This window comes from Melozone crissalis, unplaced genomic scaffold, assembly GCF_028551555.1.
Source record: "Melozone crissalis strain CALT ecotype California unplaced genomic scaffold, PUWL_Pcris_2 ptg000042l_1, whole genome shotgun sequence".
Classification (NCBI taxonomy): domain Eukaryota; kingdom Metazoa; phylum Chordata; class Aves; order Passeriformes; family Passerellidae; genus Melozone; species Melozone crissalis.
The window spans coordinates 17974603-17996684 of record NW_026535820.1 but is presented as its reverse complement, the minus strand read 5'-3'; the positions used below and the strand labels follow the sequence as shown (position 1 = coordinate 17996684).

At 39.0% G+C, this 22082-nt stretch overlaps 1 protein-coding gene across 4 annotated transcripts in view; it reads left to right on the top strand.

The window, feature by feature from the left end:
- Positions 1 to 22082, top strand: part of GREB1L (GREB1 like retinoic acid receptor coactivator) — a 132781-nt gene that overhangs the window by 44424 nt on the left and 66275 nt on the right. For all 4 annotated transcript variants that reach the window (XM_054284611.1, XM_054284612.1, XM_054284609.1 and 1 more), the window contains one exon: positions 12252 to 12352. The gene's annotated coding sequence lies outside the window, so the exon portion shown is untranslated. The remainder of the gene's footprint in view (positions 1 to 12251; positions 12353 to 22082) is intronic.

Sequence of the window (22082 nt, the reverse complement as noted above, 5' to 3'; positions counted from 1 at the left end):
TTCTTGGAGGAGTAATGTGCAACATTTACCTGGTACCTGACAGCAGATCAGTCACATCTCTGCCTTCCTAAATGAGACTCTTTCTGTCTAATACTATTTTGGTTTTTTCAAAGAGGAGAACCTGTATTTTTCTATCTTGACAGATTAATGGCCATGAATGACACCTTGCAATAAAATCAGCATTCTGGCACAATCCCTGTTGGCCCTTTTGTTATTTGCAGGGTAGGAATCCCTGATCACCAGGTTGTTTTCTGTGCAAACACTGGGAGAATGCTGGGACCAACAAGGTTGAGCTGACCTTGTGTGCTGGCCTGCTCACTGCCACTGACTGTCATGTTTCAAAGGTTAAACTAACTGTGGATGAAATGTAATCAGTAGTGCACTGGATCCTTTCCAGAGCTCACTGGAGGAGTGCAATAACCAGCATTGTTAGCTTTAGGAGAGCAAGAGACAGAGGTCATTACCTGTGTGCGTCTGAGCATGAGGAACCGACTGCCTTTCCTGCTACCTCCCACGTATGTTTATTTAAATCTTATCTGGAATTGTTATCCAGCTGGCTCCTGCTTTTTTAAAAAATATGCCTGTTTATTCTTCATACAATAATTTTCATCCTTCTGCTGCGTTCTCATAGTTTCCATGAGAAAAATGTGCTTCTCTCAAACCCTGTCATTAGATGGGATGAGAATTGATACTTGGGGAAGCAGGAAAGGCTGAAAGAAAGAATTGCTGTGTTTTTAGATGACAGCCAAACCTAGGCCAGGGTAAACCAGACACTGCTTTTAAGACAGACACATAATGCACCAGCAGAGGAAAGATGATCATGGTAAATTTTCCCTCCTTCACTACTGGGTAGCAAGGTAAAGAGCTGGTAAAATAGGAAGCTGGCAAAGGACAGAGAGCAAGTGTGGGAGGAGGAGGCCAAACAGAAGCACTGAAGCAAAGATAGCATTTCTGAGAATTGATTTCCTGTTTCTTTCTATAGCCAACCACTCATTTTCCCCAACTCTCTGTCATTTGTGCAGTACTTTCAGTCCCCAGCATTCAGATCTGCAGCAGGAGTCTGTTCCCAGCGTCAGATAAAAAGGCTTTCTGGAAGGCACCAGAAGCATATAGGCTATGGTGGGGAAGTATTGCATATTGTCACATTAGGAATTTCAAGGGTGACAGGCATTGAAGTCAGTTTTGTTGGCTTTTTTTTTTTTTCACCTGTGTAGCTTTTACACTGCCTGCCTTCTGAAAATGCCTGTACAATAACAATAGATTTAAGTGAGGAGCAAAAAATGTCTTCCTTTTGAATCCTGTGGAATTATTTTTCACTCCATCAAAGCATTTTGTTTTCTTTATAGATTGAGGTGTGGGTATGGCCTTGAAAACCAATACATTTAGCAGAAATTGAGATTTTGCCCTTGAAAGAAGAGAGGGACAGATGGGAGATTTCCATTTCAGAGAAAATCAGAGCTGTAGAGAGGATTAGATTATCTTGATATATGTTTTGTTACACACTTGTGATTACTGTTATAATCAGCTGGTGGGAATATGAATGTCTTTTTCAGGATCTTCCTGTATGTGCTTTTCATTTTGAGTTAGTTTCTAATTATAGCCCTGACAAAAACAGAGCCCTGTACCTGCTCGTAGGAAAGTCAGCTCCATTCAGAAAAACTCAGTGTAAGTTGGTTATGGTTATCATTATCCTCCTTAGCCCACCTTTATCAGACTCCCAGGTTTGTAATCACAAGCAGAGAGTTCCTTAGCACTGTTTTTATCTGTTGCCCCCTCCTGTACTTCAAAAGTAGAATGATCTTTTTTTTATTCCTAGTCTTCATGAGATCTCTCTACTTCAGTGTGTGTGAGAGAGGACAAGGTATTCTCTTTCTATTTATTTTGCTTACTAAATTCTTATTTCTGAAAGGCCTTTTTTTTTTCCTGTGGCCTTTTTTTTTTTTTTTTGTTTCTCTTCATGAGAGCACTGGAGATGTGGAAGGACTGAATAAAAGCACTAACAATTGTCTTTTCCTTGTGAATGCAGAGCAGTATGCTTTCCCAGTCCTGCAGCTTTCACATGTCTCTTTGTGTATGCTAGATTTCTGTGTTAATTGTTCAAAGAGCAGCTTGATTTCTCTTCCCACTTTGAGGTGGAATGCTTCCATAGCCGCTTCTGTAAATATTCCTGGACTTCTAGCATGGCACTTCAAGCAGTGTCTGGACTAGACGTAATTTCTCTATGAACGCTTCCCGGTCTACTGGGATAACTATTCCAATGTCCAATATTTGTGATCCAAAACTGTGCTCAAGGAAACTCTCTGGGCATTGTGCAAGTCTTCATATAAAGAGCTTCTCAACCAAAGCAGTTTTGATGTGAGAAAAGATGCAGACTCAAACTGCAGTCATAGACGATGTAGATCGGCATGAGTAGTGAAGATGCCCTGGTCTCTTTGTGGTTTTCCTATCAGGTCTATAAGGAACCCATCAATTTTTCTGTGTATGTGGGGGTCTTTCTAGAGACCTTGTGCCAGCTCTGCTGAATGAACTTAGGAACAAGAAACCAGTTTCTTCTACCTCCCAGGTGTTCAATCAACTGCCCAGAACTGGGTCCATGGCATTCCCAGCTAGGGGAAGACTTGTGAGTCAGGTGCTTGCCCCTATGTAGAAATAACTAGAATTCCTCAAAGAGAGGAAAGTTTTTAACATTAGTATTTTTAGGAGGTCTGGCCATAGTGTTTCTGCACAAGAAACAGCACATAAACAGCAAGCCCTGACAGAGGTTCTGTTTTTCTGGAGTAATCTTGGTGATGGGAGAATTTGGGCTGCACAACTTGAAATAAATAGCCTTGCTTGGGAAAGCTATTTGTAATTCATATATGGGGTCTGCTTGTATTAAATATTTAAAGGGGTTTTTTTTTAGTATTCTGAACTGATCTGCTTCTTTGCTTAGAGTGCTCTGATATTTTATTAGAAAGATGCAGTGTAAAATCACTAATCATAATCTAACTCTTCATGACTACCAAACATGTTGTTTTCTCTTTGCAGCACAAAGGCCAACTGCATTAAAGTGGATGATTTTATGTGATTACTCCCTGCATCCATCTTTGCATTCAGACTGGCTGATTGCTATAAATACAAACACAGGTTTCTTTGAATGGTGACAGGCTGAATGTCCTCAGTATAAGGGTTCAAGATGAGCCAGGTGTACAAAAGCATCTTGTGTTTCCCCTCCAACTAGATTTCTACAGCACATATGTGTGCACATTTTGCCCACAAGTCATATTTATTTTTGAAATCTCCTTTCTTCTTGACTCTGTTCTTCACAGCTTTCACGTTTTCCTTCTCTGGATTTATAAAGGCATGTTTATGCCTGAGTGCTGTTTTGGGTAAGAAGATAACTTTACAAGAAGAGTAAGAACAGAGGGGCTTTTACTCTGTCTGTCTTCTCCCCATCCATCTTTTTCTCTTGGGTCATGTATGTGGCAAAATTACTAGAAGCAGCATGGATGCCATGGTAGTATTCCAGAGCAGAGTGGTTTGGAAGCAGGGAAGAACCGCATGTGCACAGTACCTACTCCATACCATTGGTCTCTTGGGCTTTGATGGGTATGATGGCACAGATGTCCCCAGAGATGGCCATGTTCTATAATTAGATAAGGGCATTACATCTTGCCCTTTCAGATGTGTTTCATGGCTCTGTATTTTTAGAAATTCCCCAAGTAGCAGAAGATGTTTGCAAAGCTTATTCTGACAAGCCTTTCACTGAGCAGGATTTCCAGGTCAGTGCATACCATATATTTGTGTCTGGACACAGCTGCAGGTTGTCCTTTTATGCTGTCCCCACCAGACTCTGCTGAGATGTTTTTCTGGGTCTGTTTTCTCTGCATTTGTCACTGAGAGGAATCAGCTGGCTGTGGATAGATATGCTGCATATGTGAGATCCCATCCTTACTGATGCTAGCGGGTTTAGTTGTTGTATGTGTTCAAAACCCAGGGAAGAAATGTGGTGTTCCAGGAAGGCTTGTTCCCTCACCGTGTGTCAGCCTTCTGTGTTCTGTGCTAGCTGCAAGAGATGCAGAGAGCAAAGCCAGCAAGCTGAAATGTTCTCTGCATCCCACAGTGTTCTTCAGAAAATTTATTCTAGCTCGTGAATATTTCATAGCAGGACAATTTACTGTCTTGTGAAGAAAGAAAAAGACTTGTTTTGGCTTTGAGTGTATAAAAGAAAATTGCAGCAAATTTTCCAATTTCACCCTGGAAAGTTTTGACTTCTCTCTCTCTCCCTGATGTCTGCATATTCTTATAGACTTTTGTGCTTGAGTTTTGCAGTTTGGTCCTTGTGGTTATAGTGTGCCTGGGCTTTTTTTTTTCAGGATAAAAATCCTGTTTTAAACTTCTGATAAGGAATGTAATATGATTCTTTCCTGTGTTGACAGTAAGTGAGGCACACACGTGAGGAGATGGGGACTGGGGAGAGAAGGCAGCCTTCGTGTGTAATTACATGAGAATATTGTGGTATGTGCATTTTCTGCAGGAGACTTTTAAATACAGATCAAACTAGTGAATCTGTTCCTCCAGCCTAGCCATATGTGTTAAGTCTTCTAACTGAAATCTGTACAACAGATTTCAAAATCATTATTAGACCTTTAAAACGTCATAAAGATTCAAAGACAAAGAGGCCAGTTTGCCTCTTTAAATGATATGGCGTTCAAGGATGTGTTATTTCAGGAGCTTTTCCAAGGCACTGCACTGTCACAGCTTCATTGCTTCAAATGTCACTTCAAGTAGGAGCAGTTTTTATAACTACACAGTAAACTCAAGATGGTTTAATGGAAATGATTTCTTCATGTGTCAAAATGACCCCTTTGTTTCTCATTTTACTCTTTTGTTGCCTGCAGCTAATCTGGTTTTTGGGTTATCAGATCCAAGCATCTTACAATGCTGACTCTAGCAGCGGCATTCAGCTGGAATGCTGCCCTTTGTTTACTGGTTTCACCAGGCCTCCAGTGCTTTCTTTGGTCATCTGGTGGCTCCACTAATGTGATTTGCACTCCCAGGCTCTGCAGGTAGTCATGGGCTTTTAAAGGGAATTAGAGGAAAGCCTGCCACCCTGGTTGCTAATGAATCCACAGGGTATTTCTTTCTGGTATTTTGTTTTTCCAAATTCTTTTTTTTTTTTTTTTTTCTGTTTTATGGTATTTTTCTTCTGCCTGCTTGGACTTCAGTTTCTAAAGTGAGTTTACCTGGCTGTGGTGTGGTGACATTCACTGTGCTTGAAATAGAAGTACCAAATCCTGTTGGTCAGTGTGTCCATTTGGGGTTTTCTCAGGAACTGTAAGTAAGTATGGAAAAAATAGATGGCTACACAAATACTCAAAACTTCTTTATTACAATACATATTTTACAAAGCTTTTTCTTGGTAATAGGAGATGTGGTAAAAAGAGACAAACTTCCACCTTTATGAAAACTTTATTAAAATAGCAAATGTTGACTCATGTAGGGAAGTTGAAGTGTTTTGCTAATGAGGTGGCAGCTGGAATACTCAATTTTTGCAAGCACACCAGGAGAAAGGTGAAAGTTTACAAACAGCCTCATCACAGTCTGAGAAATGTGAACCAGTGAAGGACAAAGTCAAAGAAATATTCTATTACAGTTTTTACAAAAAAACAAGTTATACTGGAGAGGGTTTTTTAATATGAAAAGCATATGCATAAAAGAGGATATATTAGTAAAACATCTTGTACTCTTTTTCTGGAGCAAAGGAGAGTTTCAGACTCGGAGGAGTTAAGTTGAGAAGCATGTCAGATGCTGAGTAAGATGCCATTCCTTCTTATACCCACAACCTCTTACTTAAGTATCCTTGTGGATTTGAGTGGGGATTAATAGACTGATTAGGGTTGGTTGGGGTTTTTTTTCCCCAGATTAGTCCTGCAGTTTAGGGCCAGTATTTGGCTTGCACAAAAACAAGCACAATGTCAATGTTTTTGAAGCTTCACTCTAGTCTAATTAAGACTCAGCCTCCTGTGGCAGGATGTGCAATGTTTTTATATTTTCATAACGTATTTTTCATCCATTTCTGTTGTTTCAGAATGGAAGGGGAAAAAATCAGTGATAAAAGCAAAATCTGAATAAGACTTTGGAAATAAATGGGCCTCTTCCATGCAAAAATACTTAATATTGAATCTATTCTTATTGTTGTTTCCCTTGAGAGCAAGTCTATCTGTTTACCCAAGTCTGAAGAATTTAGACTGGTAGGAGTTGTGCCACTTATATGTGGTTTATAGGGTTGGGTCTTAAAAGTAGAAGAAAGCTTTAGAAAAGTTGAAGTACAAACAAGTTGAAGTAGAAACAAACAAGTTTCAGTGCCCTTGCTTTGTGCTCTTCCACAGTGTTGGTGCTGTAGGATTTATGTATATATTATATATGTGTGTTTATATTTTTAATATAAAGCTGAATATCACAGCATTAAATTGTGTTCAAAGAATGTCATTATAGTTGTGCAATTGGTATTTTTGCTTCAGAAAAAAAACCCAACCATGTAGAAATTTGGGTGTAGTGGTTTTAATAGTAGACAAATAAAACAAGAGTGTATTGATTCAGTTTTACTAGGCTGATAGCAGCACTGAAGGTCCTCATGATGCAGAAGTTTGTGACCCATGAAATCTCCATTTTCCTTCTATTGGTAATGTACCTTGAAGTACAGAAGCCTGGAAAATGCATCCTGGGTGACCTAACACATTGATTATCTAGAAACAGAAAATTATTTGAGGCTATTGCTAAAAATGTGTTTGGTACTAGTAAATATAAGGGACAGGCTTAAATGAGATTGTTAAACAAGTGTTCCATGAGCACAAGTTCACTAAGGCAACAGCCAGACCTTACAGGTATGAATAGGATCTGCTATATTTTCTTTTAAAATGCTAATTTTGGCCATTTTGCTGATTTAGCTTAATCAGCTTGCATGCTGGTGCCCAAAAATGAAAATTTTCCCTTACAAATGGTACTTGTGTCTGATGGAAGGAAATAAAGGGCAGTAAGGAATTGAGCAGAGTTGTTTCTAAAACGGGTAAGTGTCCAAGGTTCATGAAAAGAGGCCTGTAGCACACAGGCACACCAGCAGGCAGATTTTACAGCTCTGTCCAGAGCACAGAAAGAAGATAAATCATGGCCATCCCCCTCTCATTTTTGAAATGGTTCAACCCTGGGGTTTAGCTGAAGGACTTAAGGAGTTTTTGAAGTGCAAATAGACTGGTGAAGGGTAAACCTTTTCAGAGTTTCATTTAGATGGATTTTTTTTTTTTTCTATGTGGATTTCTGGCACCAGCTGAGATCTGGAAAGCCACAGGATTGTTTTGTTTTTGATCAATCAAGCAAGCAGAACTTGCCATGGGGGTGTACATTCTCTGCATACATATTGATCCTATTGTGTTTAAAAGTAGTTAATTTAATCAGGGCTTTTTGAAACCTTCCCTAGTAAAACTTGCATTAATGAAGCTGTCATTTCAAGGTCATGTTTCAGTGTCAATAACTTAATGGTAATGACAGAAGTTACAGGTAAGTTTATTATCAATTTTTCAGTCATTCCATGTTAAAATTGCATTGAATGAGAACTGATTTTGCATACATGCATGTAAAAATGCTTAGCTTCAGTTGGAAAATGTGAATCCCATGGAATGAGAGATTTTCAAATCAGTCTAGAGTTACCAAACACATTAATACTGACAGTTCTGGTACTGTTCACTACTGTTTGGATCAGTACCCTTGGTCTGCCCTATTCCATATGGAGTTTGGCTCCAGTAATCTATTTTACACTTTGTCTCTTCCAGCAAAATGGTTGTGATATCAGAGGTTTTTTCAAGGCCCTTTCTAGTAGCTTTAACCTTTTACTCACATTTTGTCTTGTTTAAAAGCAGCAGCATGCAGAAGATGGATTGCATATTAATTATAAACACTTCCCTCTACTGTGATAAATATTTGGAGATAAAATGTGTAAGGCCTGGCTGCTTGATAAGATGCCCATTTGGGTGCAGAGTACAGATTTTTTAAGGCAGGATACAGTTTACTACTTTTTCATCCATATCTGATGCCAAGATCTTCAAGTATTTTGGGTGAAAGCATTGAACATTTTCAAGCCTTTTTTTCTGTGAGGATGTTAAGTGCAGACTTCATTATTTGCTTCTTTGATTTATTTGGGTTGGAAGGAGCTTCAGAAAGTTGTTCTGGACATGGTGACACTCAAGGTATAGTGGAGTTAGTGGGTTCAGGTACCACAGCAGAATGTCCCAGTACATCCCCCAGAGTCAATCTTCTCATTTCTTTTCTTCTTGGTAGTTGCAGTATGCCTTGAACCCTGCCAGTTGCTGAGATATGAGGTGGAAAGCAGAGTCTTGCACAAAACTTTTTCAATCATAGACCAGTAGTGGTCTTCTGTAGATTTTCCTGTTCATTTTTTTCCCAGCTGAAGGGGATTTTATCAAAGATTTTGGTGTCAGATCACTCAGGGCTCAGAATGGGAGAGGAACTCTAAAGGTGGTCTGAGGCCCAGAACTGGGATCCTCTTTAGAAAGGACCAAGGTGGTTTTTAGTTTAATTTCTGTGTGTTGGATGTCCAAAATGGTACTGCAGAATGTCATACAGTGGGGAAATGGCCTATATTAAAAAATGGTGTATTTATACATTACTTCTGCATTTACAGTCTGGTGGTTTGATGTGATCTGCTATGAGAGCACAGCAGAAACATTCTACATCAGAATAGTGACCTAAAATCATACCTCATTACAAATTAATAAATATGGCTGAATAAAATCAATCAATAAATCTTAAGAAGTTCATGTTGTGATTTTTCCCTGACTTTACACTGGACAGATGTTTGATTATCAGGCCCCCCATTTTGTTTTACAACTCTAACTTTACATTTGTACAACCACATGTTCCCAGTCTCATGTACTGCGATGATGGTTATTTCATGAATTGAAGAGTTTGGAAACTGAACATGAGATGCTGTTTAAAGCTTTACTGAGAGACAGGGAAATTCTTTGTATCTCACTGCAGACAAGGGGTTCTCAGCATTTGTGGTGTCACCTTGGCAAATATGTCACCAGGAGAAGCTAATATGACCTTCCTTTTTTTTAAGTAATATTTTCTACCACCCAGGACTCTTCAAAAAGTCCTGTTCCACTGACTGGATAGAGAATTTTGGGTGTGTTCCAAATCAGCACTTTTTTAGCTCAGTCTTACAAGCATAGAGTTTTGTTTAGGAACAGGCATCACTCTATAGCTGGATATGTGGGTGTTGGCTGGAAAATCTATCATTCTAATTTAACTTTGTTTTTAAGTGATGCATGCTCAAATGTCAAAACACTGAGGGGTTTTTACTTGCAGAATACATGTTTATCAAGCAGCTGTGACATTAAAGTAATCTTCCTCTGGTTACAGTATGCATTTTTCAAGGGCACAGGCTTACATGATGATTCTGAATTCCTGTGGAATTTAACTGAGCAACAGCTGGTCTGTAGGATGTGTAGATTTTAACAAGGTAATGTCTGTGTTTTGGCAAAGGACTTGTGTGACCTTCTGCTGAAGCTGTTCCCAAGTGCCTTCTTCCTCCATTCAAGTCTGTAGGGGTCCTGAAACACTATTTGTATGAATTTTCTCCATTCTCTCTTCTCCTCTTGATTTTGTCACAAGTAAATTCTACAAAATTCTTCAGTGGGGTATTAGGGGGGGAAAAAAAAGAAAAGAAAAAGGTCATCAACACCACTAACTACAGCATAGGAAGGAAAGAATACTCTTTTTGCTTGTAATTGTGTCAGATTCCTTTTCCCCACAGTTGTTGGTTGGGTTTTTTTTCCACTTGAGAGAGGTTTATGGTGCTGTCTCTGCCAGGATAACCATGTCTCAGGGCTGAAGTTGTATTTCTCCCGGAGTTCCTAGAGGTGATGTTATCTTTTGTTCCCTCAACAGTATGGTCATTCCTGAGAGCATCTGTCACTGTGGGCATTGTAAGATGGATGAGTCTCAAGTGAACTGCTGGTTGAAGCAAATGGTAAAAATAAGAAAAGACGTGGGGGTTGGGGGTCTTCAGAGGAGACAGACAACAAGGAAGCACTGTTAAAAATCAAAAGTAAGCCAGACCATAGTGGAAGAAAGAGCCAAGATGTGGGTCACGTTAGCAGATCTCACAGGTCTTGGCAATGAAGATTGGTGGTTGATGAATTCTGAGGAGATCTTCTGCATCTTGGCAAAAATGTTGTTGATTTGTTTCCTATTTCATTTGCAAATAAGGAAGGATAAGAAGGAGATGACCTGAACATAAGATGAAAAACATTTTTTTTGTCATGTTATGTTATATGGTCAGGACAAATTAATGTTACCAATATTCAAGAAAAGGGTCAGTGGTATTTCATGTGTCTTAAATGTTGTGTGATTATCTGTAATTTCTGAGTGGGCACATAACAGTATAAAAATCAGCAGTTTAGCTTTTGGAAAAAAAAAAAGGAAACTTAAAATTCATAGTTGATGGCATTTAAGAAGGTATTTAATATTTTTAAAAGAGATAAGGTTCCCTACAGCATCTCTGATTTAGTTGTACTAATTGAGTTAGAGTTTTTAACAGAGAGAAAATGGTGCAAAAACACAAAAACCCCAAGAAAACTCCCTTGAATGCTCTGACAAGCAGATCTGCACCCCCCACCCCCAAGCTGAGCAAAGGTCTGTGTTTGCAAAAGCAGCCAGCAAAGGACAAAAGGCACTCACAGCCCAGTGTGCGTCAAGGTTTGGGAAGGGTCCAGGAGGATCTTGGCTTGAAAAATTATTTTGTCACACTGTTGGCATTGGTCCATAAGGGGAAGCACTGGTTGAAAGGCGAAGAAATTAAGATGATTAGAAGCTTTAAAGCTTCACAAATGGTGGAGTATCTCTCTTCTCAATGGATATAAATAATAGATGAAAGACTGAGAGTGACAACAAAGGCTCAGGGCCTTTAAGAGAATGTGTGCAGCCTGAATAGAGGTCTGTGGCCTAGGGCCAAAGGTCTTAGCTTTGAGTGTAATTAGAAGAAAATACAAAAATGTCATTACTAGCAGGTGAAATGTTCAGCACGTGTCTGAAAAATAGCAATTTCAGAGCCAGGAGCAGTTGGAATTGGATTACTGACGTTCTGCAGTGGCTGCAGGCTGTGCAGAGCCCTACAGTTTGGTCGGGGGCTGCTGTGTTATCCCTGCTGTCCCTCTGCGCCGGAGCCGCTGCCAGCATGGCAGGGATGGACGTGGGGCAGCATCAGTGCTCCCTGGCAATAGAGCTGTTTAGTGCCTTCCTTCAGGACACAACAATCCTGCCCAAAACCTCCCCTGAGCCAGAGGAGAGCGATACAGCTGCTCTCTTAAGCAGGCTGATGCTTAAAATTGAGAGGAGGAGGAGGAAGCTTTGAGGGCATTAATTTTAAAACCTGGAGTTTGAATTTGGGGTGAGCAGCTGAGTTCTGGTTTTGCCAGTGGGCCTGTGCCTGTAGTCCCAGCTTTAAGCCTTAAAATCCCATCTGCGAGCACCAGGGAAAATTCCTTTAAATATTTTGGCAAAATAAGGTCTGTTGCTATTGAGAAACCAAAGCAGTTTGTCTGCCTAAGAAAGTCTTGTCAAAGTCCACTCAATGACAACTTAATTTAAATCTTTTCCCGATGTTAACTGGTGTTCTGTACAGCTCTAGGTATTTTAGGAGTTACTCTTTTGCTTGCTCCTTGCTACACCATTTTTACCATTCCTTGGGATATTTCAGGTGTATTTTCTTTTATTAAGTGCAATTTCTATTAGTAATGTTTTCCCTTCAATATTTTTATGGAAAGACAGATAGTAGAGCAACCAACTAATTCTGATTTAATTTGGAACATTGATCTACAGGATAGATAACTGCTCACCCATTTAGTTTGTTTCTTTATAAATAGTAAAATAATTGCTTTTGTATTATCATATATTTTTTAATGTTTCTACAACAGTTAACTTTGTCATGTTAATGTGATAAATTCCTAATCTGTCATGTAGTGACTTCAGTGCCAAAAATGTGCAAATTCTGAGTTTGGACTTCTGGTAGAATATAGAGAAGCAACCAAGCACTTTCAACCAAGTATTCCTCTAAAGAAAAATGTGCTTTTTATAGTCACTAGTGCTCCTTTCTTCATCCTAGGCCAGGTTTCCACAGGAAAGTTTTTTGTCTCATTATAAACTATATGCTGGCATGAGTAATTCTGATTATTTTCTCCCTTTTTATTTTTCAGGTGGTCAGGAGTTTTAAACAATGCAGCAAGGCTTCACAAACTCTTAGCTGCATCCTTTAATCATGACTGCATTTCAAATAGGTTGAAAGGAATCTGAGAAGGTACCGTACTTGTCTTTCCTAATAGACAATACACTGTATGTTTGTGATCAGCATCTCGGCTTTCATTTCCATTGACTGCATTTTAGGAGCTGTGTGGACTGTAAATAACTATTTTATTTTTGCTTCAGTCATGTAAAATGTCCAAGTTCTTTAAAAAAATCATGAAATTCAGTTCATATAATCAAAAAGCTTTCAACAGAGGGCTGATTTGTGCTTCCATGTTTTTCTTATATACCCACAATGAGGTCAACTTCATTATTTAATGACACTTCTTTTGAAGCTGTAACAATCTTCTTCTGCTGTTTTACTTAGAGCTCTGCAAATACCTAAGCAACTAGCTAAATATATGTTTTATGCACTTGGAGGGTGAATGTTTGTTTGTTTATTTGTCCTCTCAAAGGGTTTAAAACAAATGGGAAGAAGAATGCAGATCTTGGTAATGATTGGGGTAGATTTGTGCTTCCAACTGAGATTCTCACAGGTCTTTTTTTCCCTGACTTCTGGGGTGGGGGAGGCTTGCCTCAGTACACAATATTGGGCTCACATAGTTTCTTGCTGCATTTAAATAGCCAGCGTACCCAGAAGGCTGAAGATCTATTCCTGCTTTATGACCTGTTGTATCCCTGGGGGCAAGGGCAGCCCTGAGCCGAGCAAGGGGGTCATGGCCACAGCCCAGGTTCTGCACAGCCCCGGGGGCTCCCAAAACCTGCCCGCAGGAACATTCTGCTTGGCAACATCTGGAACCTGGCATAAATCTGGAAGAGGGGGGAACCTCCAGTATTTTGCTCGGCCAGGTGCTAGGAGGAAGCAACATTAGCCTTTTTGATGGGGGGGGGAAGGCAGATTCTGTGGCCCCGAAGTTAGGCTAAACAATTGCAGAGGTCAAAGGACAGCTGAGTGCGGTCAATGAGACACCCTGGGGTGTATTTTGTTACTTAGTAAAAGGAGCAGCATCCTAAAACCCTAAAGGATTCTCTTGAAAATCTGTGTTGTGAAAAGGTTTTATGAGTCTGATGGCAAAAAGTGCTGATTTAGCTAAGGAATGCTTGCTTTTGTCTAAATGAAAGGCTAATCCTTACCAAATGTTGGCAGCTATTATAGTGTAGTCAATGCAGGTCTGAAAGGACAGTTAGAGTAGAAGTGTACTTTGGGATCCCAAATGTTTATCATTTTAATGGTTCTGTAACTGAAAAGATTTCTGAAACTTTCACACTTTACCCTAAAATTTAAACCATGAACAAATTATCTGAAAAAGTAATAAGTAACTCTTCACTTATAATTTAAAAAACTGTTCATAAGGGAGCTGTGCCTGCCTGGTTGTTCTGTATTCCCTGACAAATTTGCTTTAGATTTTCAGGGTACCTCCTGGATTAAAGTGTAACTTCCTTTAATCTGCTGGCACTTATTAAATGGCAGGGGTAAAAGTGTGGTTTTTTTCTGGCCTTGAGTAATTTTTACTATTCTTGTTTCAATGCTCAGGACAAAAAAAAAATAAAGAATAGGTTTGGGGTAATTAATTCCTATAATTTGTTTAGCATTATCTTTCTTTAAAAGGACAGCTTATTAACACTTAACATTTGTCATAGAAACAGATAAGAAATCAATGTCAGAGCCAAGACCTTGTAAATAACCCGAAAGGAAATGTAATAATGGCACAGAGGTGGTGGGGGAAGGAATGGGCATGTGGCAGAAAAGGTTCAGTGCTTTTTGTTTTCCTTTGGAAGGGGGGGCTGCTGCAAGGCATGACCCAGAGCCTCTGACTCGCTGGCCCTGCTGTCTTACACAAACACTCGTGGTTGTATTAGGAAGAAAAAGGTACTTGGGAGCCAGTGGTGGTGGTTGTGGTGTTTTTATAGTGACCAGCCTGGTGTTTCATCGTGATCTGTAGAAGAACTCTGTAAGAAGAGGAAAAAAAAGAATAAGCTGCATGATTTTCAAGGTGGGGGGAAGTGAACAAAGAAGTTGACAAGTTGGTTTGGTTTATTTTTGACAGAAACCTTCTTGCAAAGTAGAGCTCTTTGTAGAGTTTAATTTTTAAACTCTTCAGAAGTACTCCATACAGATGCCTAGCATTGATTTATGTCAAGGTTAAGGCACCTTTAAACAAATAAAGTCGGGAATGGATAAACCTACTAAAATACAAATCGCCTATTAAACACAGAAGATGTTTGTATAGCATTCAGGTTGCCACAAAACTGACACATGTCCTGAAATTCTCCTGATAACCCCTTCTAAACTCATCAGGAAATGATGGCATGTGTTTGGGGGGTACACAAGGGAGCAGCCAGAGAGGATAGAGATGGAAGGTCAGGCTTTAGCTTTGACTTTCTGGGCTTCAGCTTCATGCTTTTGCAATAGGGTGGTGGCAAATGAAGAAAGGATTAAGTGATTTATTTATCAATGAGATTGTTCTGGCTTCTGCTGTAGGAATTCAATGACAGGTCTGAGACTATTTTCAGCTTTATCCCTACAGACAATGACTATCACATTTTACATATATATCTATGTGGAAATAAGTGCTATATCTGTATAATTAAACTGCTAAGAGCTGTATTGCTTAATTTTGTTTGTAACTTCAGAATTTAACTACTCAGAGTACATAAAATAGGCTTAGATGTGTTATTATATATTTTTTCTCATCTACTGGAGAAAATTGTTCTGTGTTTATAAACTGTTTATTTAGCAGGGGTTTGGGTTTTTAAAAAAATTTTAAAGCAGATTTTAACCCACAGTGAGAATTTTATGGATAGAATTTATATTCTGCTGTGGCAGCAGTCACAGAAAAATATTTTGAGTTTCTTGAGTGCCAGGATTTACTGGAAGTTTTATGTGCATGCCATCAAGAATGTGTAGAACCTGTAAATATTCTGTGTTGCTGTCTCATTAAACCATAACAGCAGCTTTGGGAATCAAAATTGCCTGTGCTAGCATGCTTATGTTGCATGTAAATTAAGTCCAGCCTGTAAACATCATTAAGATTTTGGGGAGAAAAGTACAGAAGTGTATCTAATGCCTCCAACAAGTCAAATATTTTATTACAATTTTTTTTCATGTAAGACACAGCTGCCCCTCCCTGCCCCCCCCCCCCCCAAATTTATCATAGTGGTTGATGAGTTCCATTACAGAGCAATATAAGCATTAGAAATTGAAAATTATTTCCTTCTCCTATTAAGTGTTAATAGTATGTGATTTGAATTTTTGGATTTCTGTTTTGAGTAAAGACAAAGGTGGGACTTTTCTCCTAATGGTGTTGTATAAATGTAATTTGTGGACATTTATCCCACAACAACTTTTGAGATTCCTAAGTATCTAGAAAAGGTAGCTTGTATGTCAAAACTCTTCTTTTTTAGCCATATCCCTGGATCTGGTGTTCAAGTGTTGTTCTGTTGATTGCCTGTTTCTTGAAAAATTCATCCTAACCAAATTCTGGAATATTGCAGATGATCCAACAGTGATGTGCATCTTTGATCTCAAACAGGGTTGCCTCTGGTAATTTTGGAGATTCTGGACAGAACTTTGTTTATTTTACAGAAGAATTTGTGGTATTCTGGGGAGGGGAGAAAGTAGAGTCAGCTTTGACACGTGACAAACACATGTTGTGGAAAAGGAAGAACTCTGCAAAGCACTCTGCGCTTGGAAGTTCATTTCCACTAAAATTATCTATGAAAACTTTGGACACAGTTTCCCACCAGCAGGGAAGTTGCAAAAAGTGTCTGATTGATATTAAATTGACATTACTTGTGGATTTAAGCAGATTGTTACGGTTTTGACCTATAGAGGGTTTTCTTGTCTGTTCAGAGCATTGTTTTCTGCATAGAAATGGCCATGAAAGCAGCTGGCTTTGCTGTGTTGGTCTTTTCTTGTCTCTGCTGAAAATGGGCTGAAAGTGACTGCAGAAATGTTAGATGTGCCTCTCTGTCTAGTGGCTACATGGGAGCTTCAGATAAGAAAAATCTTGTTCCGTTCTAATTTTGAGTCCAAAAGAGCAGAAGCATGATCATTTTGACTTGTTTGAAAATGGTACTTTTCCAATCTGTGCAGGTACATGCTCTGAGGGAACTTGACAAACATTTTGACACAAGCCTCTGTGAAAGAAGAGGGGCTCATTTCCACCTTTGCTGGTTCCTTTTTAGGGGTGACTAAGCCTTGTAAAACTGAGGAGAACTCTTGTTCAGGCTTGCCTGTTTTTAGACTGGGCTATAGAGAGAAAAACAGTCCTTTTTCAGAGGATGTGAGAACCAACAGCTTACCTAACCTCCTATCCAAGTGCATTAGTGAAGGCTAGTTTAATTACTTAAGGCTGACTTTATATCTTCTTGATTAAATTTCATTTTTAAATCTTGAAATCTGTGTTAGGGATTCTTTCAATAATCTATCTGAAGAGGGAGAGGAACAAAGCTTGATGGTGCTTTTGGCAGAATTATGCACTTTACAAGTGAAGGAGAAGGGGGAAATGCCATGTGTGAGTCACTTGGATGCAGGGTGTTACCCTTTATACAGAGTCATAAAGTAATTTTTCTTTTTTCTTTTTTTTTTTATTGGTAACTCTGAAATTACTTTCAAGTTGCATATTTGAAGAAGTGCCATGGTACATCTCCAGCTCTGCCAGCTTCATGGGGGAAAAAAGTTTGCTTGCAGCAAAGGAAAGGTTGAAGTCAACAAAGTTTTACTCCAGGGCTTTATTTTTAGCCTGTTGCAGCTGTCAGAAACCAGAACATGGATCAGATAAGATGAATATGGTGGAAAAAGAAAGTATTAAGTGGGTATTTGTGAAGAATTGGGTCATCTTTGTTTGGAAAGTTTTAAGAGCCAATGTAATCTGTGTTACCATTATAGCTATTATTCAGAAAGTTTTATTTTTATTAGTGTCAGTTTGTATGTGTTTGGAGAACTGAGAACTTTCAGAACCACTAATGTCTCTGTGAAATGAATAGATATTTGTTTATATTGCTTGGCAATAAAAATATCTTTTCCTCTCTTATTTAGCAGCACTTTCACATGAGAAAACTTTAAAAAAAAAAAAAAGAAAAGAAAAGAACATGGGGAAAACCACTTTTATTGTAGATATACATATCTAAAATTATCTTTATTAAGGATTTTCTTTTTAATGCTGCACAATCTGATGTTGAGATGTGTCAAAATAGATTACTTTTTAGCTTCCATTTTCTCTATCTTAATAGGGTTTTGGTTTTTTGCTGTTTCCTATCAAGTAGTGTCATCTTGGTGAGCAGTCTTTAAAAATGTCAAGCATAAGTTCCTACGCAAATGGTACCTTCTGCCTACAATAAATAATTAGCATAAGCTGTGATGTTTAAAACTTTAAATTTTGCAGCCCAGTGGCCTAAGGATTTACAATAATTTACTTACATAAATAAATAAATAGCACATAAATATATGCTAAGCCATAATGCACAGTCCTACTCCATAGTCCTACTGAAGGCAGCACCAGGCAGGTGAATATGAAGAGTACTGAGTTCTGAAAGCAGATCAGGAGAACTGGTGTAGAGACAACTTGCAGGAAAAAAATTAAACACAAACAAGCTGAGCAAACTCACTGGCTGGAAATTACTTCAATATCATTAGCTTCATGTGGGGATCTTTGTTAGTCCAGTTGTGTTGGAGAGTTGGTCCACAAACTCAATTGATAAGGCATTCGAAGTGTGCCTGGGATTGCAGGTGAAGTGCTCAGCTTCCAGGTGCCCCGTCCTAAAGTGCTTAATAGATGATCATTCCTCTCATTTTCACGAGCAATGCCAGCTGAGATGCCATTGTGATTGCTTGTTTTTATGGCATTACAAGGCTCTTTTGAAACATTGGTGACTTTGCCTTTCAATTTCTCAGGAGAGAAGCAGCTGGAAAAAAAAAAAACAAACAAAAATATAATTCATAAAAGTCAGCAATTAGTGATAATTACCAGCATTAAAATTGGTGACAAGCACAGATTTCTGTTTATTTAGAAAGATCGTTCACTGAGCTTCCCAGTTATAGAATTTTTTTTAATGGTGGAATATTAGACAGTGTTCTCTTGAAATGAACATTAAATCGTAATTAGAAACAAAGCTTTAAATTAATGTGTGCATTTGAGAATATAATTTACTTCATAGATTTTTGTAAATTACCTAAATAGATTTTATATCTCTAATGCTTCTGAATAGTTTGTTTTAATTGGAAAATACTAAACATAGTTGTTAGCTAGTAACTTACAATAAGATCTGTGTATTAACAGATTATATGTTGTTAGTGAGTGACTCAACATTTATGTACACAAGAAGTATATAAAAATAACAAAGTTTCAATCAACATGTATTGGCATTGGGAACAGTTACTGATTTTGTATGCATTATTTGAGGAACAAATTTGTTCTTGTTTTATTATGTTAATTGCCTACATACTATATTAATTTTATCTGCTGTGTTATTAAGAGTGGTAGCTAAATGACCACTCATTGGTCATAGAATGAATTCATAGAATCATAGAATGGGTTGAGTTGGAAGGGACCTTCAAGACCATCTAGTTCCAACCCCAGAGCCTCACCACCCTCACATTGAAGAATTTCTTCCTAATGCTTACTGTAAATCTATATTCTTCCAGCTTAAAGCCATTTCCCCTTGTTCTGTCACTCCTTGCCCTTGTCAGAAGTCCCTCTCCAGCTTTCTCCTAGGCCCTGGAGGTCTGCCTGGAGCTTTCTCTTCCCCAGGCTGAACAGCCTCAACTCTTACAGCCTCTTCTCACAGAAGAGGTGCTCCAGCCCTCTAATCTTATTCATGGCCCTCCTCTGGACCTGCTCCAGCAGTTTTGCATCATTCTTAGTATGATGGAGACCCCAGAGTTGGATGCAGCATTGCAGATGGGGTCTCACCAGAGCAGAGCAGAGGGGCAGAATCCCCTCCCTTGGCCTGCTGGCCACGCTGCTTTTGACGGAGCGGGATGCAGTAGGCCTTCGGGGCTGCAGGTGCACATGGCTGGGTCGTGTTGCTCCTCTTGTCAGCCAACACTCCCAAGTCCTTCTCCTCAGGGCTGCTCTCAGTCCATTCCCCATCCAGCCTGGGGTATTTAGGCCTGGGATTGTCCCAGCCCAGGTGCAGGACCTTCATGAACTTTTCATGTGGCCACTTCTCAAGCCTGGGACATCCCTCAGCATGGAGTCCCTTCCCACCACTCTCACCCCATTGTAGAAGATTACTAAATTTTCAGGCACAGTTTGTCCTTAGTGAAGCTGTGTTGGCTGTCACCAGTCACCTCCTCATTTTCCATGTGTTTAGCAGAGTTTCCAGGAGGATCTGCTCCATAGGCACAGAGGTGATTCAAGCATAACTGCCTGACTGTGTGAACACGCCAGGTTGTTAGAAGAATAAATTGTAATTCATGTCTGCTACTAATTGCAAAATCAAAATTACACAGCAAAAATATGCCCTGATCCTATAGCTAGGACTAAGCATCGTTGCTGATTTGGTTGCCTTGCACTGGCATTAATAATGTGGTTAATAGGCCTGTTGATTTAGGACAGAAAACATAAGTGAAGAAAGCTATGTATGAGCATGCATGCTTTAAGGAGGCAGGCTGAGGTTTTCAAAACTGCTCCTTGGTGATTTATTTGTGCCATCCCTGCCACAACTGTGTGAGCATATACTCCTTTTAAAATAATGAAGTCTTTTAACGCTACCTAAACTTCAAAATCAAAAGTGATGTTTGTAGGTTGGTAACGTTTTTTTTTCCCACCTGAAGGTTTTTCTATTGAAAGAGAAGTGTATCCATTTTGTTAAGAGTGCATAGTAATGTTCCTTTTCCTATGTGTACTGTGAAAGGTCCCTGCAGCATAAAAGGATTTGCTCCATCTTCTACTAATTTGTTTAGAAAACCCTACAAAACCTCCACAGTAACTTACCTGCTCATTTCATAACCATTTGAAAGGACTCCAAAAGCTTTGCAGTCAGAGTAGGCTAAATCCACATAATTAACTCCTGAAAGCTTTTATAGGTTTTCCTTCATCTGCTTATTACATCTGTTTTTTGGGAAATGGCATCAAATGAAGCTTGGAACATGCTTAATCTTAAATCACCTCAGTCCTCACTAGAGGAATGTGTTGGTGCACTGCCTGCACCAGTTTTTCTCTCACTGTGTTGCAAGGTTTTTAACCCATACAGAATGCAGCATTTTTTTTTTTCCTGAGTGAGAGCCATAACCTGGAGAAAAGTAAAGCCAGGGCCATTTTGTAAAACTTGACTTGAGCTCAGCTTGCAGTGCCTTCTGTACCATTGTGTGTCTCAGTGTACTCTGTGTTTGATCGTGGTTGTAAACTGCTCTTTGTGTGCACAGCTCAGTGGATAACACCGTTAAAAAGAGCTAAAGAAACATTTCAAACTTGAGGTAAAAGAGATGAGATGGTGTTTCAGTGCTATTTTTTGGTGGTTTTCCTTTGCCAGCCTCAATGTCACATCACTGCTGGTTTATCCTGTGAAGCTGAAAATTCCCAGGTCACTGAATTTCTAAAACTGCAATTCAGACCTAATTTTTGCTTTAAATCACTTGGGGGTGATTTGAAGTTCATTCATGTAAGTTCAACTTAGTAACACCATCCTGCATCCAGGTGTTAATTTTACCTTTAGTATGTTTATTATTTTGTGAGCTGTTCCTGAGGGCTGTAGGAATAGTCTTGGGGTGGAAGGGATGGAGCAGTAAGGGCATAGCAGTCTCCATATTAAGACCACTTGTGATTTGCTTTCTGTTTGATGTTGTGGGGAAACAGCTGCCCTCTTTCACTATCCTACATTTGACTGTGTAGTATATGCATTTTTCTGTCTCTGTGCAATGAATTGTCCAAATCCCAGATAATCTAATGCAATACTCCAAGTACAGATACCATTAATTAAGCAATAAGAGAAAGAACCTTGTCAGGAAAAAAAATGTGTTCTTAATCCTTCCTATTCCTTTTACACAGCAGTGGCAACATTAGACTGAATGACAAGACTCTAAATAGTATTGGATGCAAAAAATATTTTCTTAAAAATAAAATTAAAAATAAAGATGAGAGGAAACTGCACTGTAAATGGGTTAAATCCAAACTAATAATTAATTTCCCTTGAAAGACATTGTGAATGAGTTATTTATCTGTCACTTGCTACATAAGATTGTAAGCTCTTTTACAGTTGAGTTTGAATATCCCTAAATGAAGACAAAACAGGATGAGAATCTCAAGACTTTGAAAAGATTGTGAGGAGAGAGAAAAAAAGGGATCTTACAGTGGGTATGAATTAAGGCTTCTACTCCACCTTACAATCTTGTTTTGAGTCACACATAAGTCTTCCCCACTGAATACTACTGTTGATGCTGTACATAGACTTTTGACTTTGAAGTCTGCACTTTTGGTGAGTGTATATATTTGTTATTGTCATTATTACCTGACATTCTTTCTGCTGTATGCGTGTTCAGGGTACATCCTAGTGATGTTCTAATGGGAAAAAATAATACTCCTAGAACATGACTAAGAATGATGTAAACAATCAAAAACACTAGCTGTACCTGCAACAACCAGTTCAGTTTTTCTGCAGCACAAATAGATGCCTGCTCTCTCTTTGCCTGAGATAACCCTTTGAGATACAGAAGCTGTGCTGGGCCTGGCAGTGCCTTTGTGGAGGAACTTGCTTTCTTTTCCTTTGAAGAGAAACTTCTCTGTGGGGTAGGCCAGATCAGAAGCCAGATTATGTGTTTTGGAGAACACAATTACATTATT